Source organism: Podarcis muralis, chromosome 1 (genome assembly GCF_964188315.1).
Source record: "Podarcis muralis chromosome 1, rPodMur119.hap1.1, whole genome shotgun sequence".
Taxonomy (NCBI): domain Eukaryota; kingdom Metazoa; phylum Chordata; class Lepidosauria; order Squamata; family Lacertidae; genus Podarcis; species Podarcis muralis.
In genome coordinates this window covers 114,547,005-114,561,730 of record NC_135655.1, presented here as the reverse complement: position 1 = coordinate 114,561,730, position 14,726 = coordinate 114,547,005, and the positions used below count along the sequence as shown (strand labels likewise).

General features: G+C 43.1%; 1 protein-coding gene across 5 annotated transcripts in view; it reads left to right on the top strand.

Moving 5' to 3' along the window:
- Positions 1-14,726, top strand: part of HOXD3 (homeobox D3) — a 92,335-nt gene that overhangs the window by 45,650 nt on the left and 31,959 nt on the right. For 2 of the 5 annotated variants that reach the window (XM_077916734.1, XM_028748903.2), the window contains exon 2: positions 11,224-11,250. The exons of 2 other annotated variants lie outside the window; for them this stretch is intronic. The gene's annotated coding sequence lies outside the window, so the exon portion shown is untranslated. Of the gene's footprint in view, positions 1-9,851; positions 10,111-11,223; positions 11,251-14,726 lie in introns of those variants that run through there. One more of the 5 variants, XM_028748893.2, reaches the window with a different exon arrangement.

Sequence of the window (14,726 nt, the reverse complement as noted above, 5' to 3'; positions counted from 1 at the left end):
GGGACACTATCTATACAGGAATCAGAAGGCCTTCTGCACACCTGATATTTGAGTCGAGGGGTGCCACAAAGGTGCGGTTCATCCTTGTCGTTATTTCCCAGAAGGGATTCCCTACTCCTTCTAATTTCCTTTTCTCTCCCCCTCTCCCTAATCCTCTTCTATCTGATTTGGGAGCAGATGTCACATGGAGACCCTGCCCCTCTCCTCCCTCCCCCTCCCCGCCCACCAGCCCCTGTGATGTGAAGAGTCACTTTGTCGTCTGGCCGCTCGTCCAGGAGAAGGCGCTGTAGGACAAGCCTCGCAGCCCTGTGCATCTTAAGACCTGCCCTCAGCCAGAGAGCGGCTGCAGTGACTCTGCTGATCTGTTACATGGCAGGGACCCGCTGTCTGCAAGGGCAGCCCAGAAAGCCTCTATTAACCCACCCCGCGCAAGCAGGTTCGAGGAAGAAAGTGATCACGAAATTCTAGCTCCCTGCGACACTTTCTTGCCCTCCCCAAGCAATTGTCACAAGAGATCAAATGAAACAACAACAACAACAGTCCCTTTACTTGGCTAATGTAATCTTATGCTTAAACTACACGTTTAACAATTTCACATTTGGGAGGTTGTAATTTCACGAGAGGCTAAGGCACTCTTGGTTCTCAGCATTCTGGAAAGCAAGCTACAACCGTTTTAGGGAAGGGGAGGAGCCTAAATAGTTTCCGAACGCTCTACATTTCTTGACCCTGATATAACCATCGTGTTGCAATGGAATATTGAAGTGATCCAGTCCAGTCTAATGGTCAGTGCCATATCTGCAGTGCAGGATTCAGTGACGGGATCCCTGCCAGATGGCAGTCCACCCTCTACTTAAAGACCTCCAGCAGGGGCTACCCCAGATGCTACCACCTCTGGAGGCAGCCCATTGCACTCTTGAACAGCCCTTGCCATTCTCTCTTAATGTTTAGATAAAGACTACTTCCTTGCCATTTCCACCCATGAGTTCTAGTCTGGCCCTCTGGACCAACAGAGGACAGGCTTGCTACATCTTCTTCTGCATGACAGTCCTTCAGACATTTGAAGGCTGTGATCATTAATTCTCTTTTCTCCGGACTAAAACTAGGCAACTTCTCTTATGGTTCCTCATGAGACTTGGATACCATGCTACTCACCATCCTGGTCCCCTTCCTCTGCCCATGCGCAATTTTGTCAGTACTCCAGTTGTAGCCTGACCAGCATTGAATATAGTGGAACTATTGCTTTTTTTAATCTGGACATTATGCTTCTTTTAAAATATCCTAATATTGCATTTAGGTGTTTGGGGTTTTTTTTAGCAACTGCATCATACTGCTTATGTTTAGCTTATGATCAACTTATTGATCCTTTATTGATCCTTTCCCTATGTACTGCTGCCAAGGCAGGCTGCTTCGATCCTATATTTGTGTCTTTCATTCTTGGTACACAAACACAGGACTTTACTTTAATCTCTGTTGAATTTCACTTGGCTAGTTCTGGCCCAACATTTGAAACTGGAAGCCAGCTGCACTCTACTCAAGGGATTTGTATTATTAACAGGACAATCTTACACATGTTTATCCAGAAGTGAGTAATAGTCAGCTCAGAGGGTCTTACTCTCAAGTAAATGGGGATAGGATTGCAGCCTAAATCTCACTGAGTTTTCAAGACTGAGCTGGAAGGCTACAATTCTACATACACTGCATTGAGAGTAGATCCCAATGAAAGTTACTTTTGAGTAACTATGATAGGATCAGTCAGAGTTGAGATCTTAAGGGTAGATCTACCAAGGCAAGCTATTGAGGTCAATGAAGAGCTACATATTTGTTCATCTGCTAGGCCTTCATGCACTTCACAGCCTGATCCTATCTATGTTCAGTTGAAAGTAAATCCCAATGAATTTAAGGGTGCACAGGACTGCCCCACAAGTAGTGCTCATATTCCATCCCATCTTTTCAGTCTTATGCACATACCTGTGGGTGCAGCCAGTCAGCCAGACCTCTTTAGACCAGACAAAAGACATATTACAGCTACCTATTAAAAACCACAGTTGAAATGGCCCATAATCATCTCACTACACTCCCCGGGTCTCCCACAGACCAGTGCCATTTAAAATACCATCAGCCAGCCTCCTCACCCTCAAGTGCAGTCCCTGTTTATGGGGCTGTATAGACAGCCTTTTGTACCATAGCAAACAAGTGGTCACAGCTAGTTACTTCAGGGGACCATCATCTGTCTGATCTTTGATGTTGTTCTTCTCCTGCTTCCTTTGCTTTCCCTTTGATCTCTGATGGCCCCTAAAATGGTAGCCATTCCTCTCAAAGGTCTCTTACTTCTAACAGAGCTGAAAACATCCAGTCCATTGGCTTGTAGTCTTCCCAATTGTAGGTGATAAAAGCAAATTGCATGTCTAGCTTTTTCTTTCTGTCTGCCTTCCCTACCCCCACAACTCCCAACCTCATTCACTGGACTCTTTCAAGGTTCACCTTCCACAGTCATGACACAAGTACTTGGCCTAGATTGACCTTCTGTGCCACACAACCATCTCCCCCCACCCCTCTGTTTCTCTGTCTCCCTGTCTCCTATTGGCATGTGCAATAGATATGCACTGTCCTCCTCTTCACATTTGTGGTCTCCATCCATGGTGCCATCTTCTTCTTTCCTGAGTCAGAGCACCTGCCTTCATAACACAAACTTATACAACACAATACTATACACAGGGAAAGGCTATGGCTCAATGGCAGAACATCTGCTTTGCAAGCAGAAGATCCTTGGCATCTCCAAGAAGGGCTAGGAATGTTCCTTGCCACTCCCAGGCGGTGTACACAATACTGAACTAGGTGGATCACTGGAATGACTCAGTATAAAGCAGCTTCCTGCATTCCTGTGTCTACTCAGAAGTAAGCTAGACTGAGTTCAATGGGGCTTACTTCAGGATGGACGGGACTGCAGCCCCTAGATCTTTAAAATGTCACATCTCACACTAAGTTGGCTTTCTCTCTTCATTTAGTTGGGTAGGCATTGCACAGCTATCTTCCTAGCTATGTGAAACATTCTGTGTTCAGACAGCATACTTCTGAGTACCAGGTGTTGGACCAGGTGCCTATGAGACATGCCAGAATTTTAATCCCTTGGTTATGAGTTTTCATAGCCTGGTCACTGTTGGAGACAGAACGCCTTAGTCTAATTGAGCAATGCAGTTCATTTGTCCTCAGAAAGTGGTCTTGATCAACATGAATGGCCACCACAGTCAATACATGATTCTACAGTATCCTGAAGAAATGCAAGGTTCCTTGCCATGTGACTGGGTGATCAAAACAAATTCTTGTTGGTCATACACACTACAGTGGGACCTCGGGTTACATACCCTTCAGGTTACAGACTCCGCTAACCCAGAAATATCACCTCGGGTTAAGAACTTTGCTTCAGGATGAAGTTTGCTTCAGGGTGAGAATGGAAATCGTGCAGTGGTGGCGCAGCAGCAGCAGGAGGCCCCATTAGCTAAAGTGGTGCTTCAGGTTAAGAACAGTTTCAGGTTAAGAACAGACCTCCAGAATGAATTAAGTTCTTAACCCGAGGTACCACTGTACATTTTGAAGTTATGAAGTTAAAAGAGGCTTAGACAAATTCATGAAGGAGAAGGCTGTCAACGGTTACTGGTCACTGCCTTCACTGTCAGAGGCATCATCATCATAATTTATTATTTGTACCCCGCCCATCTAACTGGTTTGCCCCATCCACTCTGAGTGGTTTCCAGCATATATAAAAGCATAGTAAAGCATTAAACCTTAAAAGGCTTCCCTATACCAGGCATAGGCAAACTCAGGCCCTCCAGATGTTTGGGACTACAATTCCCATCATCCCTGATCACGGGTCCCGTTAGCTAGGGATGATGGGAATTGTAGTCCCAAACATCTGGAGGGCCCAAGTTTGCCTATGCCTGCCCTATACTGTACAGGGCTTATGTATGTGGGTTCTTCTGAATATCAGTTGCTTGGAATTGCAGGTGGGCAAAGTGCTCTCATGCTCTAATCCTGTTTGCTGGTTTCCCACATGCATCTGGTTGGCCACCTTGAGAACAGGATGTCGGACTAGATGGGCCAATTGACCTGATCCAACAGGCTTGCATTATGTTCTTCTGTCTCTTATGCTGCCTTCTTATCAAAAGTTCTTGGAATGAGAAAGAGCTCTGTGAAGCCCCAAACCTGCCTAATATTTTCCAATGAAGAAAGGTTACCTGTGTCCTTCTTCTGGCTACAGAATCCTGCCCGATCATCCATGCACGTTCAATCAGAGGCTAACCCAACTGCCTCAAATGAACCTATTCCCATATAATTCCTGTCGTGGGTCACCATCCTAAGAATTGAAACCCATTGAGTTTACTTCTTGTTAGCTAAGATTAGGGTGGCAGCACACATTTTTGAGGCGAATGTGTATAGCTGATGAAATCAGATGGTAGAATTTAAATCAGAGGAATGACGGCTACCTGAGGTGAAATCAGGTCCTACAAAGGGCAAAAAAAAAGCAAAAGACGCTTCAGTAGGACTTTCACTCAACCATCCCTCTTTGCAGCTGTAGAAGTTCGTCAGAAGGCAGCAAAGGATCTCAAAGTCATGGGTTTAAACACCGCGTTGGGCAAAAACAATTCCTGCTTTGCAGGTTCTTTTACTAGATCACCCTCGTGGCCCCTTCCAATTCTACAATTCTATGGTGCTATGAATGCACACTTTGGATCTGGGGTGATATCCGGCGTTACTCAAGAATAGACGGATTGAAACCACATCATTAGAGTCAAGTCAGTTAAGAGCATTGATTTCAGTGGTTCTACTCTGTTTGCCACCCACCGTTCGCAAAAGAAGAGCAGGTTCTGAGGTGCAAAACCTCAGGTTTCTGACGGCAGTTAAAACCAAAGGACTTATTTCCCAGGTGAAATGTATTCGGGATGGTAAATAAATGTATCAGTCTCTTGAATAAGAGTTCTTACTTTGAGTCCTGTTTACATTAAATGCAAGTTATTAGCTTGAGTTTGACTCGATCTTACTGTGTTCATATACGGGGGTGAGGGGCTTCTGTTCTGCTTCCTTGAGGAGAATCGGGATAAAAGCGAAGTTATTCTCTCCTTTGCACGCGCCTTCTCTGGGGCCAGGACTTCTGAAGGCTCCGCATAGCACTAAGCCGCTTTGAACCGAGCCATTTTGCAAACTTCTAATTTTTCACCTGAGAACGCTCCCCGTTTTCCCTCTCTGCTGATGTATCCTTGACCACATTTAATGAAAGGCCACGTCATCTCCTCCTACAGCTCATTTGCCTTATTTCCTCCTTTCTGTGGTTTCGGGGCATTAAACCCCTTGCCAATTTCCAGTGGATGCATTTATCCTAAATTGTATGGGCTAGCGCCAAGGAGCTGAAACCGACTTCTTAGGCACTTCTCGTTTTGAGATATAACCAAGTAATCTGTGCTGGCATTTTGATCACGGTCCAGTACGAGTTTATTTTGATTTAGTGCAAAGTTTGTACAGAAGAAGAAGAAAGGGGGAATCTATTTCTGACTGTATTTCTTCCTGCCTGTTAAAGAAGGCTTTGCACCTGTGAACTGGACCCCTCCGTTCCTAATCTGATTTTCTATGCTCATTTCCCTTCTAGGTGCATATCGTCACCAGTGAAGCCTATGTTATCTTTGATGACCACTTAAAAAATTGCAGGTCATTTCCTTAGTTGTGGCACTCAATGTAAAATGTATGTTTTTTCCTGTTTCTTTTCTTCTTCTTCTTTTTTTTTTTTTGCGGATTAAAACTTTTTACTAGCTTCGTGATACTGTATGCTTCCTATAACTTTGAGAAAACAGAAACACGTCTAAATGCTATTTTATAGTCACAAAGCATTTGATTTGAGGCCAGTCTCCAGGGCTGGAAAACAGAACTTTTTGGATGAGCCAGGAAAATGTGAAGACCTGAGTGTCTCTCAACATGTGCAGAGCACATTTGTTTAATCACCGAGGAACAACTAACCAGTACAAGTATGAGTTTAGGAAGAGGTATTCTAGGGCAGCGAGTGAGTTTCAAAGGGATTTGAAACCCGGCGCCTCTAATTTTAGCATTGAAGGTAGGACCGGCCTGCCATTGGAGACAATGATGCAGCAGCCTCTGGCAGCTGGTTTTGGATGTCATGAAGGTGCAGCAAATTGTTTATTTAAATTATTTACATTATTGCTGTTATTGCAAGGGTGTGTGTGCAAGGGGGTGTTATTGCAAGGGGGTTTCCTGATTCAGGTCCAAAAAACCATAGCTGGTCTTGGGTATTAAGTAATTTCACTGGGATGGGGGGGAGTGGGAACTGGCAAAATGCTGCTGTGCACACCAGGCAGGAAGATGTCTTGGGCTATCCCTAAATTAAGGTGCTCTGCAGTGCATTGTATGGGAGACCTAGACTGAGTGACCAATCTCTGTGTTGTGCAAAAACAGGAGGCAAACCAGCTGCTAGCCTTGTGTATTAGACAATGAATCTTACTGGCTCTGTATTCACAGACTGTACCATTTGACTCTTCTACCTATCACAGTTCTACTGTACCGTTTGACTCTGTTCTACTTATCACAGAAAGTAGCAAATTTTCTTTTGGGTCCTAGCATTTCAGGCTGCAGGCAGGAATTCACATGGCACAATACTTCTTCCTACAAACAAAATTATTGGAATAGAAAAAAACAAACAAACTAGATTTTTTGGAGAAGGTTTCTACACAGGTTTTGGGTGGAGGGTATGGAGGCATATTCAATCACTTGAGCCCCCATGTGATTGGAACTCTAAAGTAGTACAGCCCAGACACAGGTTGAGCATTGAGGCAAGAACTTGGCCTATTGAGTTAAGCAGGAATCAAGTGCCTCAGATGTCCATGTGTCCACTTAGAACAGGGGTGGCCAACGTGGTGTCCTCAATGCGTTATGAATGAGAACTCCTATCATCTATGACCCTTGGCCATGCTGGCTGGGACTTATGGGAGTGGTAGCCCAAAATATATGGAGAGCAGCACCTTGAGCACATTGGCTTGGAACTTTGATGTCATGGGACTTGGACCACAGCTAGAAGGATTTTTTGCAGAAGGGACAAAATACTATTTTGTTAAGTGGTCGGGACACACTATCCAAATGAAGATCAGGAAAGGGGACCAACATTTAGAATCTATGTCCAATAGTAGAAACCTTAGTGCTAATGTCAATAATATGTTCTCAGAACAAATCCTCATCTTCAGGAGTGCACACAGAATCAATCACCAAGGTAAGAGGAAGTACTTGAATGGAAATTGTGTTCTAAACTTGTGTCATTGAAACCAGACACACTGAGAACAATGTTAGTCCTTCTCACGGTTGGGCTGCTTAAGTCCAGTTGTAGGACTCTACCCCAAGAGAGGTACTTAGGATACTAATGCAAGTCACTGGAGCTTCAATTCAGTTTGATAGCTAAAGCAGCTGAACTAAACGGCAGACGCAAGCCTTTAAGCACACTTTTCTGAAGGCAAGTTCCATCAAAATGAAAGTCTAATCAATCAATAATGTCCGTTAATGCATGTGATCCATATGGATCGTGTTTAAACTGTCTACAGTTCAAGTGTTCTAGATTACCAATTTTGGGGATTTGAGTGTAACAGGGGGCCTGATTTGCAAGGCAGCCTCGTGGAGGCTTACTGATCCGAATCCGTGCCCCATAAATATTTGCTTGTGTTTTTTCTTTTTGTGTTCCCCGTCCCTTGGAAAAAGTTTCTATAATTTTGTCCCGTTTGGCTTATCTGAGTCTTCATTTGCTCTGGAAAGCCGACCAGACTTTCGCTTGGATTGGAACGATTCCCCCCTCCCCCCCCCCAAAAAAAAAATATTTATACCATTTGAACAGCATCTTAGAAAACTACGAGGGCCCGAAATTCTGAACACGCATCCCACGGTATTACCGAAGGTGTCACGTAAAGTAAAATTAGGATTTGAGTGTGGCTACTTTTTCAACATAAGTGGTTGGTAAGCCTGTTAAACCGAGAGACCTAATTTATGTTTTGAGTCTCTGCACACATTGCAGTAAAATAACACCCTTCCTCCACACATGAAAATCCCTCTTAATTCCCACCCAACCCCCATTGGGAGATTTACTATTTTAAAGTAATGTATATACGAAGAGGTGGGGGTGAGAGAACGTTAGTTTAAAATAGTATGTAAACTTCCAAACACTTTGCCTGAACTAGATGCAGGGAAGTTATTCTGGTCCGAGGAACCTTCGAAAGAATCTAGCCTTTCCAGCAGGTGAACGTCAGTTGCATTTGTTCCTAAGAATCCTGGCCTCCCCTGGAGGATATGACAAAAGTCCTGCTCACCTAAATGACTTCGGATACCTTCCTCCTCGGCTGAACCTTACAGCCTTACAGCGACGCATGCACACCCATGCTTTGGAGTCATTTTCATAAATCATTTCCCTGCAATAATAAGATCAATTCACATGGCAGGAGAGCCAAGTGGCGGGCGGGGCCTTCTCCATTCAAACATTTCTGCTCTGCTTATTTTAAATGTCAGAAGGTACTTGCCTTTATCTTGCCTTGCCGTTTTATCTTATTTGTTTCATTTTGGAGTATAGTTTACCAAATATTTTTTGTCCATTGACCTACACAACTGGAAAAGCATTTATCCCTGCCACCCCTAGTTTTATATCTATATATCTATATACAGATTCTTTCTCACACACAACTTTGCATGCAAAAGGTTATACCTTCCCAGGGACATTTGACTTCCGGTGTCTCAGAATTTTAGTTTCTTTAAAATCCAATTTGACTTACTCACCCGCTCCTTCTCCCCCCCCCCCACCTCTCTCTGCTCCCTCCTACCTTTCCTTCACACCAGACTACTTTTTATTGCTTTATGACTCCCCTCCTTAAAGCTTCAGCTATCAAAGTTTTCGGGAGGCGGCGGAGGGGGAGGACGACACGAATAGGCTGAGCTGTTTTGTCACTTTTACAAGTCCCGTGTATCTCCCTGCGCTGTGAAACAGTTTGGTTAGTGTGAAGGGGCCCAGAAGAGGCCGCCTGATAAAGAGTTGCTGAACTATGTTGCTAGATCCTTTCTGGATCTCACGGTGGCCAGCCAGATCCCTCTTGGAAGCTCCCAAGCAGGAGCTGAAAATGATAGCCTTCCTCTGTCTTTTGCGCCCACCCAACGTCTGCTGCGCTGCTCCTGCACATGGAGGTTTTGCTATCGGTCAATTCCACACACACACACCCAGCACTTTCCGTAGCTGCTTAGCAAACAGACCTAGATAAACACGTTCTTCCTCTGACAAACCCTAGACAACAGAACCATTTATCCTGCAGAACGGCACCATTCGCTCCAAAGTTGTGTGTGCATCGCAGCCGTCTGGATGGTCGCGTAACCCGAGTGCCTGGGGCCTGACCATAGAGAGGAGGCTGGGCGTGGGCTAGCTGGGAGGATCCCACAAACGTGATGGCCTTTGGTGTTGCTTAAAATCGTCCCTCCTTCCCTCCCTCCCTCCCACCACTCCACATACATATTCATTCAAATAAATTTTGAATCGGTACTCACAGCGAAATTCACACGTTCCTTTCCTCATTAAAGGGGAGATCTAAACTGCCACTGGGGCCTGTCCTGGCACAACTTATTATTATTATTTTTAATAAAAAAGAGCCTGGCCTAAACGCTACAGCCACGCAAGGCCTCCAGTGCCTGGCCCTCGCTATTTTGGACTACTTTAAATTTCATAGAACGCAGGATGTGTGGCGGGGTTACCCCCTTTCCCCCCTTCTCTTTAACCCCCCTTCCTTCCAGGCCCTCTTTATATAAGTGAATAAAAGTTTAAAGCTAGAGGTTATTTATTGTTCCGTCGAGATAAGTCCTGAGTGGCTCTTTCGAAGCACGTGATTCCAATAAACTTTGTTTTATGGCTTGAGAGTTGACAAGCCAAAATATAATTCCCACCATAAATTAGTTTAAGAGCATACAAGTGCAGATGCTTTAGTTCCTGGGAGCAGTGACAGGGAAAGTGTTAGGCAGGAGACCTCTGCCTGAAACCAAGCGCCCAGGACCTCTGCTTCTCCCGGGGGTACCTTCCTCTTCCCTTTGGCAAAGCTCACAGTAAGTCTCTTCTTGCGCTCCATATGTGACCGAGTCCCTCTCTCCAGTGACCGTGTGTCTGAGTGTTCCCTGTATATATGAATGAAAAGAGCAGATCCAGGGAAGCCCGGAAGTATTATAGGAATAGCATTTCCTTCGGATTTGCTCCAAGTTTTAAGAGAGCTGTCAGTGAATCGCACGTCGACGGTTTTAATTTTAATTTTGTGAAAGAAACCAACCTCGGTTTAAGCCGGCAGATCCTTCATTAAGTGTTTAATTTGCAGAGATTTCAAGGGCACTGCGTTCTGGCTGTTATTCTAGAAGGAGAGTGAAGGGAGGAACGGAACGAGAGATAAGATGATACATCGATGGAATGATTGCTCCCTGCTTTAAGCTGGTCTGGGTGTCTATACAGCCCTTCTCAGGGATAGCGCAGGCAAAAGCGAAGGGGATGTTTTTCAAAATAGCTCAACCTTGGTTGTTTCTCTTTGAAAACATTGTTTAAACAGTCTCTCTCTCTCTCTCCACGTGGGTGATAATGTAGAATTTATTTGTTATAATAAGAGAAGAAAGACACAGACAGAAAAAGGGAAATCTGTTTAAGTAAACAGTAAAATATATTTACTATAATAATGATGATGTTTACAAGTTCATGTTGGGAAAATGGTATGGATTTTTAAGCAAGCGGGTTACTGACTAAGTACTGGCCAGGGATTCACTACGCTGGTAAGATTTCTGTCACTTTGGGATTAACTCAGTTGGAGGAAGAATCCTTTATATCTTTATCAGATAATCATTTTATAGAAACATGGTTGAAACTAGCAGTAAGGATGATCGTATACAATTACATGATAACTCTGACTGAAATATTTAATCTGGCTGGCTTTTATTACAAAAAAAAAAATTAACAAAAGAGGCAAATCAGCAATTGGGAGGGGTGTGTGTGTGTGTTGATTTGTCACCTTTATATGCAATGCCTGCCTGTGTCCTTAACATTCTCATATCTAAATAGAGATGCAATGCGTGCATCCCCCCCCCCCGCAACTATGATCAGTATCATCTATACATGGAAAAACAACAATACGAAATGGTTTTGTTTATTTTCTTTCTCCTCTTTTCCCCCCATTGCAACAGGTTCGGGACAATGGAAGGGCGTCTACAGTAAGTGCACTTTTTTCCCTCTCCTTTTCGTGTGTGCAAAATTTGCTGGGGCTTCCAAACATCGCCTTGTAAACGTTTGAGTTTGTAAACAGAGATGGTGTGTTTCTGGTGTTTCTGCAAGGCTGTTTTGTACTGGACGGCTCGTGGGGCTTCAAGCTTGCTCTCTCTCTCTGTCTCCCTCTCCCATCCTCCTGCGGTCTGTGGCTGCAGATCACAGCAAACGCTGATTGTGCAGTTTCTGGGGAGATAATTGCAGGTGAAGGTGCCCATCTTGTGCCTCTCTTAAGCTCTTTCCAGCTAACGAGCAGGATTAGCATTTTAACAGGATAAAGTCATGCCGTGTTTCCCTGTGCAAATGTTGAATCTATCATGTACCAGGGCAAGCGCTTCTACTGGTTGGCTCCTCTTTTGGTGGAGATCCAAAATACGGATTGCGCGTGCCCTCTCGGTATTGCAGCCTTTGAGGATGAACTAATGCTCCAACGAGGAGTTATGCTCTAAATGCTGTTGTATCTCCTCCCCTTTTATTTTGGGCATACAGGCCTGCTGCTTGCAATGGAAAGGTGCACTCCTAGTCAATACGCATAGGATCGCAACCAAGGCTGTGTTAATGACGTTATTGTTGGGTGTCAGTGAAGTGTTCCCGAGATAGAGTGGTTGACATTTATATGAAATACTGGAAGAAAGCAGATACAGATAATATTGCTGTCTGAACTTAGGGGAAACAAGAGGTAAAAATAATACAAGAGGGAGGGCTGGATTTCAATAAAGGGGAAAGGAAGAAAGGCTATGATTAGTTCAATGGTTGCAAGTATATGTGGCATAATTATATGTGGAGCTTGAGTTCTAGCTTGCTGTCCTGGGATACAATACATTACCTCCCTATTTAGAAAAAAAGGGAAACCAATATAACCATATGTTACTCAACCTCTAAAAGCGATTATTTTCGGCACAACATCTTTCTGTCTCCTTTATGCTTTCCTTCCTTAGCTCTGAGCCATTTACTTTGCTAATTTTAAATCCCAGCCTGATACATCGATCTGCCTGTTTTAAAATCACAATATTGTGCTGTGTGTGGCTTTTGGATGGCTTTAAACCACTAAGAGGGTGACTGGGATTTCCCACATTTTCTTCCTTCCTACTGAAATCCCCCCCCTTTTTTGCCCTTGCCTCAGTTTTCTTTGGCCAGCCTTAAAACTTAACAAGAAAATAAGCACCACCCTTTCATTTTCTATCCTTCCTTCCTTCCTTCCTTCCTTCCTTCCTTCTTCTTTTAAAAAATATTCCTTAAACTTAGCTGCAGCATACTGATTATGAACCAGAATACAAAAACGGCCTGGTGGATCAAAAGAATTTGTACGGGCAGTTGAGCACGAGGTGAATGTTTAACGCTTTTGTTCATCAATAACTCCTTTGGCTTTGACCTGTCTGAGCAAGTCGCGCAATAAGGTGAAACGCAGGTCACAGCGTCTAACAAATATGAAAATCTGGGCTATTGCACAAAATATTCGAACGATTCTTTTTAAAAAATGTTTTGTTTTGTTTAAATTAAAGAAAGCCCTTTCTCCGATTAGTCCTGTCCCAGGCCACCCTTTAATTCCGCTTTCCCCGAGAAGTAACATTTGAAAACGTATATTCTGTAGAATTGGACCGTTTTGCATTTCTTGCTTAAATACTTACTCATCAAAGGGAGCAAGAGTGGGGAGTACCCACACATTCTTCTCATTAGAAATAAGAATGCCTCTTTAGCCAACTCAGAGAGCAGGTACTGATTCAGAAATCCGTAAAGTGATCCACTTGCTCTTCCATTTCTGTCCCAAGGAGACCACCTTCTGAAAAGAAAAAGCCACCCCTAATTCCATGAAAAGGAGCAGGTCGTTGCTTAAAAAGCCATTTGCTCACAGATGCTTAATGATATATATGCATACATGTCTATAGATACCTATATGTGTGTACACACACATACACATATACATATACATATATGCACACACACGCAGACATGTACATATAATCCCATGCACTCTCGTTCTGATTTATCCCAAGTTGGTTTGCTTAGAATACCCAATAGAGGGGGAATGGAAGGGAGCTGACCGCAAGACAACACAGAGGAACCGGGTCAGCCACAATGCATGAACTTTTGGAATCCTGTGTGTTGCCGTCGACAAAGTAGAAATAATGAAACGCTGGGATATGTTTGTAAATGATTTAAGATGACCTCTTGCCCTGCCCTTCACCATCAACACTACTGCATGAAAACCAAAGGACAGTGGTGTGGAGGGTTTTTTTCTTCTTTTTATAAGGCTCAGATACCCTCCGCAGTTAGGAGAATATTTAGCTTGATGGTAGTGGCATCGAGATAAAAATACAAAAATAGAAATAGAAATAATTCCATTTAGTTGTTTTCAGAAACGAATAGTTAGCTTTCTCCTATATAAAGGTCCCTTTGCACCAAGACTTTTATTATGGGATTGAAAGGCGGATTGTTTAGATCAACATCATGCTATTGACAAAAAATAAATTAGCTGACAGCCTTTCTTTTTATTGAAAGTGTACAGTTATTATTTGAATGGTGTGTTTTTTTAAGTGCAAGTGCTTTAAATGCTGAAGAATCCAGAGCGATTGTCACGTAGATTATCTGAAAATCCCGTCGTGAGAACTCGTTACATCTTGAAAAAGACCAAAGTCACAAAAATGACACTTTTTTGGTATGTTTTCCTATGAAATCATTATATTTTTCGAATCCATAATTTCAGACCTTTACCCCAACAGAGAGTAGTGTGAATTCCTCGCGAGCGAGTCACAGGGATCAGGACGCTACAGTGACGCTGCCTTTGTTACCCACCCTCTGTAGACGAAAGCAAAATGTTATTACGTTGTCTATATATACCCTGTAGAACCGAATTTGTGTGGTGTTTACATAGTCACAGATTCGATTCTAGGGGAATATATGGTCGATGCAAAAACTTCACCTTTCTGCAAATGGTTATAAGTTATAAACATAGAAGATGCTCAAAGACACATGCATGTTGGATGCTATTGCCTCACTCTGGTATACTAGGACATTAAAAAAAATACTTCTATATTTGTTGCTTATGGTTTTTTTAAAAAAAAATACAGTTATTTATATCTCACCATAAACCTGTTCGTATTAATATAATTAGTCTGCAAAGAATTTGTGAAAATGCTAATTGCCCAGTTAATATGTGCTTGCAGATAATAATAAAGGGTGGCTAAACTAACTTTGATAATACCGATTTCTGTATTCGTTCCCATGCCCCAATTTTCTCCAGATTTTTATGTTAACGTTGGACGCCAATAGAAACAGACGCCTCGTTTTCTTATACTCTGAAAGAAGTCTATGAACAATTTGAATATTGGAATTATCTTATTAAAGCTTTTTAAAAAAAACACCACAGCCATTTTTTTTAAAAAACCAGCCATTTAAAAAATAATAATCTTTTTTTTAGGTTGAA